We start from the raw sequence: 13,111 nt of genomic DNA, 5'->3' as shown, positions 1-13,111 counted from the left end.
GCCCATGCAGCCCTCCGGGGCTTGTGGCCCCACTTGGTGGACCCCCGGGACCCTCCCGGTGGTCCCGGTACGTTACCGATAAACCCCGAAACTTTTCCGGTGACCAAAACAGGACTTCCTATATATAAATCTTTACCTCCGGACCATTCCGGAACTCCTCGTGACGTCCGGGATCTCATCCGGGACTCCGAACAACATTAAGTAACCACGTATATCTATTCCTTATAACCCTAGCGTCATCGAACCTTAAGTGTGTAGACCCTACGGGTTCGGGAGACATGCAGACATGACCGAGACGTTCTCCGGTCAATAACCAATAGCGGGATCTGGATACCCATGTTGGCTCCCACATGTTCCACGATGATCTCATCGGATGAACCACGATGTTGAGGATTCAATCAATCCCGTATTCAATTCCCTTCGTCTACCGGTATATTACTTGCCCGAGATTCGATCGTCGATATCTCGTTACCGGCAAGTCTCTTCACTCGTTCCGTAACACATCATCCCGTGATCAACTCCTTGGCCACATTGTGCACATTATGATGATGTCCTACCGAGTGGGCCCAGAGATACCTCTCCGTTTACACGGAGTGACAAATCCCAGTCTCGATTTGTGCCAACCCAACAGACACTTTCGGAGATACCTGTAGTGTACCTTTATAGGCACCCAGTTACGTTGTGACGTTTGACACACCCAAAGTATTCCTACGGTATCCGGGAGTTGCACAATCTCATGGTCTAAGGAAATGATACTTGACATTAGAAAAGCTTTAGCATACGAACTACACGATCTTTGTGCTAGGCTTAGGATTGGGTCTTGTCCATCACATCATTCTCCTAATGATGTGATCCCGTCATCAACGACATCCAATGTCCATGGTCAGGAAACCATAACCATCTATTGATCAACGAGCTAGTCAACTAGAGGCTTACTAGGGACATGGTGTTGTCTATGTATCCACACATGTATCTGAGTTTCCTATCAATACAATTCTAGCATGGATAATAAACGATTATCATGAACAAGGAAATATAATAATAACTAATTTATTATTGCCTCTAGGGCATATTTCCAACAGAGGGGACCACCAACCTTTTATCTCATGCCACAACCTACTACAAGGATCTGTTTGGCCCTGCTAGAGGAAATCTCTTTCACTTACCCCCTAATATGTAGGCTGAAAATGAAAAACTCGCTGATGATGACAACATTCTCCTCACCGGTAAATTCACAGAAGAAGTGAAAAAAGCTCTTTTTGGCATGAATAGCAATCGAGCTCCTGGCCCGGATAACATACCAGTGGAGTTTTATAAACACTGCTGGGACTTTGTTAAAAACGATATTATGCGCTTGTTTGATCCTTTTCACGACAACACTTTAGATGTTGCTCGCCTGAATTATGGGGTGATCACCCTTATCCCCAAAATGAATGGAGCTAAGAAAATCCAGCAATATAGACCGATTTGCCTTCTCCGTTGCCCATACAAACTTATCACTAAAGTTTTGGACAACAGAGTGGCTATTTTCGATGATATGCTCATCAGCAAACATCAAAATGCCTTCATAAAGCATAGAAACATTATGGATGGCATTTTGACCCTGCATGAAATTCTTCACCACACGCAGTGAAAAAAAGGGTTTGTGTGGTGTTGAAACTAGACTTCGAAAAAGCCTACGATAAAATCAATTGGGATTTCCTCCTTGAGTGTCATAGGAACAGGGGTTTTGGCCCTGTGTGGTGTGGCTGGGTCCAGAAAATCCTTAATAATGGGAATGCTAGCATTAAGTTGAATAATGAAAAAGGTCCGTATTTCCAGAGTTACAAAGGGGTGCGGCAAGGGGACCTGTACTCACCTTTTTTGTTCAATATGGCTGTGGAAGCCATATAAAAAATGATCCTTAATGCTCAAAAAGAAAAAAAATGCTGTCAGGTCTGGCCCCGGACCTGATTAATGGGGGTGTGGCTATCCTTCAGTATGCAGACGATACTGTCATTTGCTTTGAGCATGACAAAGAAGCTGCGGTCAATCTAAAACTCTTGCTATATATTTTTGAGCTCATTTCCGGGCTTAAAATAAATTTCCTGAAGAGTGAAATCTTATGTATAGGGGGAAATGATGACATACTAACTTTCTACTCTGAACTCTTCAATTGCCAGATCAGGCACTTCCCTATGAAAGGGGTGCCTGTGAGCCATTCCACTCTCCGTGCTTTAGACTGGAGCTTTGTTAATGATAAATTCCTCAGGTGTTGTGAATCCTGGATTGGTAATGCGGCGTCTTCAGGGGGAGGCTGATCCTAGTCAACTCTTCCCTTACTAGTATCATCTTCTACTACATGTCTATGTTTATGCTTCCCAAGAAGATTATTGAAAAATTAGATAAGCATAGGAAAAAGTTCTTTTGGCAAGAGACTGATGGTCGTAGAAGATATCACTTGGTCAAGTGGTCTAGAATCTGTAGATCTAAGAACAAAGGAGGATTAGGAGTTAAAGATCTACATAAACAGAATATTAGTCTCCTCACCAAGTGGTGGTGGAAACTGGAAACTCAACAAGGCCTTTGGCAGGACGTGATCCGTGCTAAATATTTCAGAAATGATACGGTACCCTCGGTGAAAAATAAATTTGGGGATTCCCCCATTTGGAAAGCTATTATGAAAGTAAAGGAGGTATACTTGGCAGGAAGAAAAGTGATTTTGAATTCTGGGAATGGGGCCAGAGTATGGAATGACCCTATCAGGGGTGATGCTCTTTTGCGAGACCAATTTCCGGCCTTATTCAGCATATGCAATTATCAGGAAATCACTATTGCTGAGTTTAGAAACTTCGAGGGCAATGATCTCTTTAGAAGAAACCTACATCCTCCTCTTACGGATCAGTTCTTGTTAGGGTGGTTAACTCCTGGCATTTATCTGGTGAATCGGATCAGATTAGCTGGACTTTGGGGAAAAAAGTAAGTTCTCGACCAAATAGGTCTACACCTATTTGGAAAGACACCTGGCTGGGTGTGATTACAGGTGGATCTGGAAAGCTAAGATTCCTCTCAAAATCCAAATATTTATTTGGCAATTGTTTCAAGACGCGATTCTGACGCAAGAAGTCATGAAGAGGCGAAATTGGGCAGGCAATCCTAGATGCTCGTTCTGCAAAGATGTTGAAACTTCGCAACATCTTTTTTCACCTGTCATGTTGCTCGGGTGGTTTGGAGGACGGTTGGGTGTGTGTTGGGCACATCTCTTTGCCCGAACAATATCTGGCAGTATTTCTCCTGGTGTTACATATTCCTTCCTGATGGGGCTAAGTTTTATACCTTTGGTTTGGCAGCCGTTTGCTGGGCAATCTGGAACTGTCGCAACCAGGCTACTTTTGAACAAAAAATGCTTAAGACTCCATTTAATGTGGTGTATGCTGCTTGTGGTTTTTTGATATACTGGGCAGGTTTGCTGGCTGGTGATGATCGGGAGGCCATGGAGCGCGGAGCCAAGATGCTCAGGTCCAATGCTTCGACAATGATGAGAATCTGTGCGGCTCCAACCAAATCAGCGATGGACTGATACTCTCTCCGATGCTACGGTTTTACTTTTGCCAGGATAGTTGTCTCACTCCTGCACGAGTGTCTTCCTGCTCGTTTGTGAGCCTTGGAGATTATGAACTGTTGCGGGTTTCCTTTTGGTTTCAGCCTTCATGTTTAGGTCCTAGAGGCTAGCGTGATCGATGGTGTCGCTGAGTTTTCGCCCCACAGTGGGCTGCTCGATGACGAGTGCTCATGGTGGGTTTCCCGGTGATGCTTTGGACTCGCCTTCCCCTATCTAGTTTCCTGGTGCCGGTTTGATGTTGGGTCTATGGTCACTGAACTATGTATTTCCGTTATGAATGTAATGGAAAGGGGTTAAGGCCCGGTTCAAAAAAAAACTCGGGTGTAGTACACTCAAGAGTAGCCAGTAATTTCAGTTTTTGGAGGTGTCTCTGTTTCGGCTTCAGTTTTTCATGTTGTCATTTGTAAGTGCAATGGTTAGCTTCATGCCTCCTCCGGCATGACATTCCAAGCAAGCAAGCAAGCCAGCCGCTAGCTCTGTGTGTGTGGTGCGGACATGCGCACACACATAAGAGACAGCGCCATGCCCATGCCCTGAAACAAGCTACCAAGAGCAGAGCAGAGCAGAGGAAACAGAGTACCCTGAACCTGAAAATCCTAAAAGCGGCCAGAAGGCTTCCTCTTCTCGGCATAAGTCGATCGGCACAACACCTTGCTCGGCCTATGTGTGTGATAAGGGGACTTGCTAAGAGCAGAGCACAGGAGCACATAGGAGAATTGTTTCAGCACAAATACAGCTGATCACAGTATCATTTTGGAGATTTGTATTTGCACCATCTTTCATATCAATATCATATACACTATATAAAGCACGAGCTACTATAGTCATCCAGCTTAGTACATACAAATGGAGATGTGGTCATTCAGATTGGAACACATCAAAATTTTGTTCCATGATACTTCACCTCAAAACGTCAAGAGTATCACAGCGTGCTGTTTCATAACGAAAACTGACGAATAATAACACATAGCAGATATATGAATGAGTTCCATGCTGGATCTGCTCTGTTCAGAGCACAGTAATTCAACAAAACTTATTTTGGAACAAAGGGAAAGAGAAATCAAGTGTTCAGCAAAAAAATGTCCATGAATGCAAATGGAGCTTAGGTCCCAACAAATGCATGTAGCTACTGGGAACAGAATATAAGTGAATTAACAACAACAGCGTAGGTATTGCCGCAAAAAAAAAACAGCGTAGGTATTCAGAAGACTACAAGTTCCGACAGGGTAACACAGTGATAGAGTGTATGTAGCACAGTTGAGAGAGACTTGAGACCACCATTTTTAGGAGGTACGTAGCTCTGTTTCAGCTTCAGTTTTTCATGTTGTCACCTGAACCTTCCAAGCAAGCAACCTCCAGCCGCACAATATATCCTGGACATCAAAAGGAAAACATCAGCACATGTGAATTTTAGAAATCCAGAAGCAGCTCGGGATATAGATGTATTTCGGTGGGGAAAATTAAAATGTGACGATGTTTTCTAAAAGAGAAAGGGTGGATGATTAGAATATGTATCGGTACCTCTTGCAGGTTGTGAGCACTTTAATCCTCATCAGCGATACCATCTTCCTTGCTCTTCTCCTTGTCTCTACCACTGGTATCTTCATTGTCCTCTCCCTCTGGTTCATATGAAATAGTAGCTGCAGGATGGTTGGGATTGGCATCTGCTTCTTTCCTGAACGCAGCAGCTGCAGCCTTGCTTTCTGAAGGTGTCGCTCCTTGGTTATCAAGCCATATGTGAGCTCGTTTCAGACAATGGAGATGCTCAATGCCTGAATAGAAACCATTAGCTTTTGCGGCCGACACACTGAATGGCATGCTAAGTTCCTCAAGCTTGGACGCAGACCCTTTCACGAATGAAACATATGATTGTTCAGTTCTTCCTTGATGGCCATAGTTTCAGGCGGAGTAAGGATGGGAGTTGCCCAAGAGTAAGCAGCCCATCTTGCGTCAATTCAGTAAAGCTGATTTCCAGATCGGCAAGGTTGGTGAGTGCTGGTGTAATCCACTTTGGAAAATCCGTGAGCGAATCAGGGTAGGGCGCCGAAAACCTTTGAAGAGAATCAGGGTAGGGGACCAAGAATCTAAGAAGTCGAGGGAACGACGTAACCCTTTTATATCCAAAGAATGGAGTTTGCAGGTGCCAAGCTTGGACAGTGAGGAGAGGAACGCCTCCTTTTCACATCTCTTGTCCGAGCCAAATACATTCATACCAAGATCCACATCGAGTTCCTCCAAACTTGTGAGGTTCCCGAGATCCTCCAACACATCTGTTTCTTGCGAGGTAATAGTAAATCTTGGCATCAACTGTAAGTTCCTCATGCCCCCAATCCCATTTGGTAGCTTGTCCAGACAACCAATTAGGTCTCGTAGTGTAGTTAGCCGAGTAATTCCTGCAGGCAACTCTGTCACAGATGTATTCTCAACATCCAGCGTCTCTAGATTATTTAGCTTGACGATCGCTGATGGCAGATTTGATATACATGTGTCCCTAAAGCTGAGGTACTTTATCTGGAATAATTTGTCCATGCCTTCTATATCACAGTCATTTAGATCCTCACAACCTTCAAAATCCAGAACACGTAAAGCTTCAAACCGATCAAGACTGGGCAAGTGTTTTATGCAACATGATGGCATTACTATCAAAGTTCGAACATGGCTGAGATCTACATTTGCCAGTTCAGATGCAAGTTTCTTGTCAATGTGCTGGATTGATAGCCGCCGAATAGAACCTTGATGATTGGGCAAACTAGTTTGACCGCCACCTACCACGGTGGTAAAATTATCTTCAGCTGATTTTGAAATAATAATTTCGAGCATCATATCATGGACTCGGCATGCCTGGACCTTTCCATCATACTTAATGCCCACCGGTTGGACCATACTTTTATTGATCAGCTCATAGAAGTAATTCTCGGCGACCTCTTGCTTGCTCTGTCCACGCTCTTCAGAGATGAAGCCTTCTGCTATCCATCGCCTCACTAGCCTATCTCTGTAAATCAGATGGTCTTCGGGAAACAAACTTAGATACAGCAAGCAAGTCTTGAGATGAGGGGCAAGATCATTGTAGCTAAGGGATAGTATGCTACTCATGCCCTCTAGACTGTTAGTTTTCTCCAGTGCAGTACCAATTGACCTCTTAACCTTCTCCCATTCTTCCTTGATGGCTGGTCGGTTTGCTAGCAAACCAGATATGCTGATAATTGCCAATGGTAGGCCTCCACATTTCTTTAAAATTTTATTAGAAACTTCCTTCAACATTTCAGGGCAATCTTCCTCAGAGCCAAATAATCTTTTGAAAAATAATCTTCTAGAGTGGAGATCACTTAGGGCTTTCAATTTATACACACGGTCATCAGCACTCAGACAACATGACTTTGCTACGTCAATGATGCGTGTAGTAGCTATAATTCTACTAGAACAATTATTCTCTGGAAAAGCACACTTGATAGCGTGCCATGCTTTTGTAGACCATACATCATCGATGATGATGAGATACCTACAAAATTAGTAGATGATGTCAAGTCGTCAACCAACTATGGTAAGGGATTCTGCTAGAAAACTCAAACATGCCATGAAACAGCTTCATGCATTTAACTGGAGTAGTTAATAATTGTTTATGACGCTTATTGCTTATGTTTCCATACACAATATGTAGCATGTTAACTTTCTTATAATTTTAACTATGACTATAACTCATTTCTAGTTTCCAGATCAAAAACACGAAAATATATGTTACATTTTATTTGAAAGTATGATTATTTGAGTCTATATAAAATGATTATTAGAAAGTATGAACTTATACCATGAAACTCCAACATTGCATATGATTTAGGTACGCAATGACTTAATTAAGTGTATATAGTACGGTTATTGCATAAGTTTACATATGCATTTTTATCGTGCATATGTACCATGACCACTTGTTTGAAGTTTTAACTAATTGAATTCATATCTATTTACTTGATTCTCACAGGGAATTTGCTTTACAATTGTGAACATATTTAAAATATCTTCAATTTAGTATATATGAAAACAAAAAGCAATATAGTAATTGCATTGTTACATTGAGATGTAAGCTAGCTGGAGTCGGGATTGGTTTGCACCCATATAGCTGGGATTGCATGTAGTAACTAGTTCTTACAAAACATTAATATGATAATGAAATATATCAACTCGTACAATATACAAATAATTTAGCAGTTAATTTCTTGAAAGCTGGACTTGGGAATATTTTTTTTGAACCATGCAGGAGAGTTGCGTGCAATTCAGTACACTACCTATAAATATTTTCATGATTACATATATATATATATATATATATCATGTTCCAAGCATCTTTTAGCTGGTACATCATTTTTGTTTTAGTGTGAGGTGTAATGATGCTTGTAATTACGCAATCTGACCTTAATCAAGTTGTTTTTCTTTGAATCGAAATAATGACAGTACACTTCAAATAAAAAGTGGCTGAAATATTGAGAACCATGGATGGCACATCCTTTAACAGGAATAATAAAGGTCGATGTTACCTTTTATTTTGTAGCAGTTCTCTTAGCTTGGCAATGGACTTCTTTTCATCCCAATCACTAGTATCTTTTGTGGATCCATCTTCACATGGCACTTGAGATATTACATCCTTGATAATTTTCTTTACATCTGGTTTTTGTGAGACTGACACAAAAGCCTTACAATGGAAATTCCCTTCAATCTTGCGACATACCTCATTCGCTAGTGTTGTCTTTCCCAATCCACCAAACCCGACAATTGACAAAACCTTGCATCCTTTGGACAAGTTATTTGCTTCCAATATACACTTGGCAAGATCATCTCTTGGACCATCCACCCCCACAAGGTGTGCCTCATCAGCAAAAATTGCATGCAGCCGGGGATCCACGACTGGAGGGCCAGCGATGCTAGAAGGAGCATAATCCAACTTGTAACTATCCTTGAGATCTTTCACTTGCTTGATGCGATCTTTCAGATCGTCAATTTGGTCAGCGATTCCGCGACGAGACCCAAGTGTCTTGAGACGACGAGTGGTCTTGCGGAAGAACTCCTTGAAACCACCATGATGGCTTCCGCTGCCAAGCTGGTGGATGAACTTGTCGAAGATATCCTCGGTATCGTAGGCCAACTCCCTGACCAGCGATATCCATGTCTTCACTTGGTCATTTTGGTCTTCTAGCTTGGTGTACTCCTTCAGGGCAGCATGCATGCTCGCGAGCTCCGACCTGAGGGAGCGGATCTCACGGCGGACCCCTTTCAGCCGAGCACACTTGTCGGCGAGCAAGGTGGCGAGCTTCCCCAGCAGGGGAGCAAACGCGCCATGCGAGGCGCTCACGACCTCCATTGATCTCTCTACTCTTTGTATCTGCACTGCGTCAATCTCTTGTGGGTGTTGTTGGTGTCTTTTGAACTTTGGAGTGGTAGAGAGAATAGCTCAGACAAGGGCAGCTAGTTAGCAGGAAAATGAAGATGAGCAAGCTTGAGATTTGTTTGGCTCAGCTAATTAACGATGGAAGGCACATGAATGATCACGCGCTAGCATGTGCATCCGCATCGAAAGAGGTGAGCTAGTGTTTGGTGCAAGCGAATTAAGATCAGCTCGTGTCAGGCGAAAACACGGAGGGAGCCTCGGTATGCAGCATAGTTTACGCACGTTAACAGAACCAAAGCAGCAAAAGATACCTTCAACAATGCACCTTGAACGGCGACTTGTACAGCAGCATCACTAGAACTACTCCAGCTAGATTTCTAGCAAAGGTATCAGTTCAAACTGCAGCATTTTTCAGCACTCCAGATAGATTTCCCGCAGAAAAATTATGAAGTTCCGATTTTTGAAAAGCGTGGCTCACTGCCCCCATCCATCGATGCCCTCTGTTGGCTGTCCCCGCACTGCATACCAAGAGGACCTAGCTAGCCAGCTACTCTAATTGCAAGCTTTGGTTAGCTCACCTAACGATGGCTCAGTGATAATATTTTACTTACGGGGAGTTGTGAATTAGCATGTGCATCAAGTGTCAGCTAATTGTTAAAATTAACGTATGCTTTCAGACCTCGGATTCCAGCAGGGAGAGCAGTAACATATTCAAGTTAGTAAAACCAAGCATCTTGCCGGCCACTTGTACGTTTGAAGCCTGGAAATGTTGCCAGTTAACTACTGGTCCCGTTCTACATCCATCAGAACTTATTCAGGTTAATAAAAAACAAGCATCTTGCCGTCCATCTTAAGGCTGAAACGGTGGGCAAATAGGAGTATTATACATCCATGGATCAAACTTGGACATAGTGCGAATTAATCAAGGACAATATATATGGCTGCTTTACTATTTCAGAAAAGGATTGGGTTCCAATCGACAAGGTCGGCAGGGGCGGAGCTGGGCCCCGGGCACCCAGGGCCCAGGCCCGGGGCGTGGAAAAATTAAGAGGCTATAGTTATAGATTTTTTTTGCAGGCCCGGGCGTAGCCCAGTGAAAAAGAAGAAGGCCCAAAGGCTTGGTGGACTGCTTTGCCAGAAACGCACGCACATATGCAACAACACACCCCACGATCCAGCACGCACGAGGCACTGGAGACGAAACGATCGCGCGGCCGCCGCCGCCCGCCGAGTCGCACGCACTAGGGCGGCACAATCGATCTCCAGGAGCAGCAGGGACACCAGCGCCCGCGCCGCCGTTCGCCGTGGCTCCGCCCCCGGCACACGCCGCACACCCAGATTCTGCTCCCGGGCTGTAGGTCGCCCGTCGCAGCCTTCCTGTTCGTCGTTCTCCTGCGTGGCACTGCTTCATTGCCGGCTGCGGTAGCTTCTAATTTTCTTTGATGCTTTCCGTGTTTCCCCCTTGATGCTTTCTACTTGTACCATGTTGTGTTTGCATGAGTTGTATCAGTGTACAAGCTGCTCTAAACTAAAATGTATGCCATGTTCTTTTGTATCCAGTCATATATGTATGATATTCACTGGTAGAAAAAGGGCCTGTTGTCCCGGTTCTGAAACCAGAACTAAAGGCCTCTTTTCAGCAGCCCAAAGGGCGGGAAGCGGCTGCCTTTGGTCCCGGTTGGTGGCACCAACCGGGACTAAAGGAGGGCATTGGTCACGGTTGGTGCCACGATGTTTATAAGGTGCCCAAATGTTTAGTCCCACCTCGCTAGTTGAGAGAGAGCCGCACCTGTTTATAAGGTGCGGTGCGCCTTCCCTCTCGAGCTCCTCTCTAAAGCAGGCTTTCGGGCCTAACCGTGCACTCTGTGCCTGTGGGCCTACTGGGCCTCTCGCGGGCCTGAATCCTGGCCCATGGTAGGGTTTCTAATCGTATTTAGGCCGTGGGTGCCCAGTAGGTGGCACTTTTTTTTGCTTTTTTGTTTCTACTTACAACAAAATACTTATTGTTGCCATATTTATTTATTTTCCAGTTTTTTGTTTTGTTTTCTGCATTATTTATTTTCTTTTATTTTTTGCTTTATTTTTTAATTCTTTTTGCTTTTAGTTTTAGAAAAATTATAAACTTTCTGTTAGTGCCATTAGTTTTCAAATTTGAAAACACTTTTTTTGTTTTTTTGTTTTCTTTGTTGCTTTATTTATTTTATTTAGTTTCTACTTACAACAAAATACTTATTGTTGCTATTTTTATTTTTTTCTATTTTTTTGTTTTGTTTTCTGTATTATTTATTTTCTTTTGTTTTTTGCTTTATTTTTTAATTCTTTTTGCTTTTAGGTCAGCAAAATTATAAACTTTCTGTTGCTTTATTTATTTTATTTTGTTTCTACTTACAACAAAATACTTATTGTTGCTATTTTTTCAAGTTTTTTTGTTTTGTTTTCTGCATTATTTATTTTCTTTTGTTTTTCGCTTTATTTTTTTATTCTTTTTGCTTTTAGTTTTAGAAAAATTATAAACTTTCTGTTAGTGCCATTATAAACTTTTTGCTTTTAATTTGAATTCTTTGAAAATTGTTTGAATCACAAGTTTGTGATTAACTTACTAAAAAAATGAGAATAGATGCGCTTATAGAGAAAATTCAACCTAAATTCCTAGTAAATTTCTATGAATTTCAGAGAAATTCACTATGAATTTAGGTCAAACTTTTCTCTATTAGGGCATCTATTTTCACTTTGAGAGGAGCTCAACAAGGCAGAGAGGGAAGGGCTTATAAACCGGTGTGAGCCCCCTTCGGTTGGCGAGGTGGGACTAAACTCTGCCCGCAACGAGGACCAACCCTTTAATCCCGGTTTGTGGCACAAACCGGGACTAATGGTCATGGGCCAGGGATGAGGAGCAAAATTATAAACTTTCTGTTAGTGCCATTAGTTTTAGAAAGTTGAAAGTTGGCATTGGCCAGGGACTAATGGTCATGGTATTACGAGGGCCGAACCATAAGACATGAAAGCATTTCAAATGAACTCTGAAAAAGTTGAAAGTTGGCATGGTATCATAATTTCACCCACATAGCATGTGCATGTACAAAACGGACAATGGTAGCATGTTCATGTGTTACAAAGTTGGCATGGTATCATCATAATAGTTGCGGGAGAAAGTCTTCACTTTTTCTTCGCTTGTGTCATTTGCTTATTGCGCCGTAATCATGGATAATCTTCATTGTTTATCAGGATGCTTGGGTCAGCCTTGACATTGAAGGGAGGAATTTCATGAAACTTTTCATAATCTTCAGACATGTCTGTCTTGCCGTCCACTCCCAGGATGTCCCTTTTTCCTGAAAGAACTATGTGGCGCTTTGGCTCATCGTATGATGTATTCGCTTCCTTATATTTTCTTTTTATTGGTTTGGTAGACATGTCCTTCACATAGATAACCTGTGCCACATCCTTGGCTAGGACGAACGGTTCGTTAGTGTACCCAAGATTTTTCAGATCCACTGTTGTCATTCCATACTGTGGGTCTACCTTTACCCCGCCGCCTAACAGATTGACCCATTTGCACTTAAACAAAGGGACCTTAAAATCAGGTCCGTAGTCAAGTTCCCATATGTCCACTATATAACCATAATATGTGTCCTTTCCGCTCTCAGTTGCTGCATCAAAGCGGACACCGCTGTTTTGGTTGGTGATCTTTTGATCTTGGGCGATCGTGTAAAATGTATTCCCATTTATCTCGTATCCTTTGTAAGTCAATACAGTCAAAGATGGTCCCCTGGACAACAAGTACAACTCATCACAAACAGTGTTGTCACCTCTGAGACGTGTTTCCAACCAACTGCTGAAAGTCCTGATGTGTTCACATGTAATCTAGTCGTCGCACTGCTCCGGGTGTTTGGAGCGCAGACTGTTCTTGTGTTCATCGACATACGGGGTCACCGAGGTAGAGTTCTGTAGAACTGTGTAGTTTGCTTGAGACCAAGAATATCCGTCCCTGCATATTATTGAGTCTCTTCCAAGAGTGCCTTTTCCAATCAGTCTCCCCTCATACCGCGATTTAGGGAGACCTATCTTCTTAAGGCCAGGAATGAAGTCAACACAAAACCCGATAACATCCTCTGTTTGATGGCCCATGGAGATGC

At 42.8% G+C, this 13,111-nt stretch overlaps 1 pseudogene; it reads right to left on the bottom strand.

Moving 5' to 3' along the window:
- Positions 1-4,641: 4,641 nt before the first annotated feature.
- Positions 4,642-8,951, bottom strand: LOC119289347 (annotated as a pseudogene).
- Between the last annotated feature and the right edge of the window lie 4,160 nt (positions 8,952-13,111).

This window comes from Triticum dicoccoides, chromosome 4A (genome assembly GCF_002162155.2).
Source record: "Triticum dicoccoides isolate Atlit2015 ecotype Zavitan chromosome 4A, WEW_v2.0, whole genome shotgun sequence".
Lineage (NCBI taxonomy): Eukaryota > Viridiplantae > Streptophyta > Magnoliopsida > Poales > Poaceae > Triticum > Triticum dicoccoides.
The sequence above is the reverse complement of the archived record's forward strand: the minus strand, read 5'-3'. Positions and strand labels throughout refer to the sequence as shown.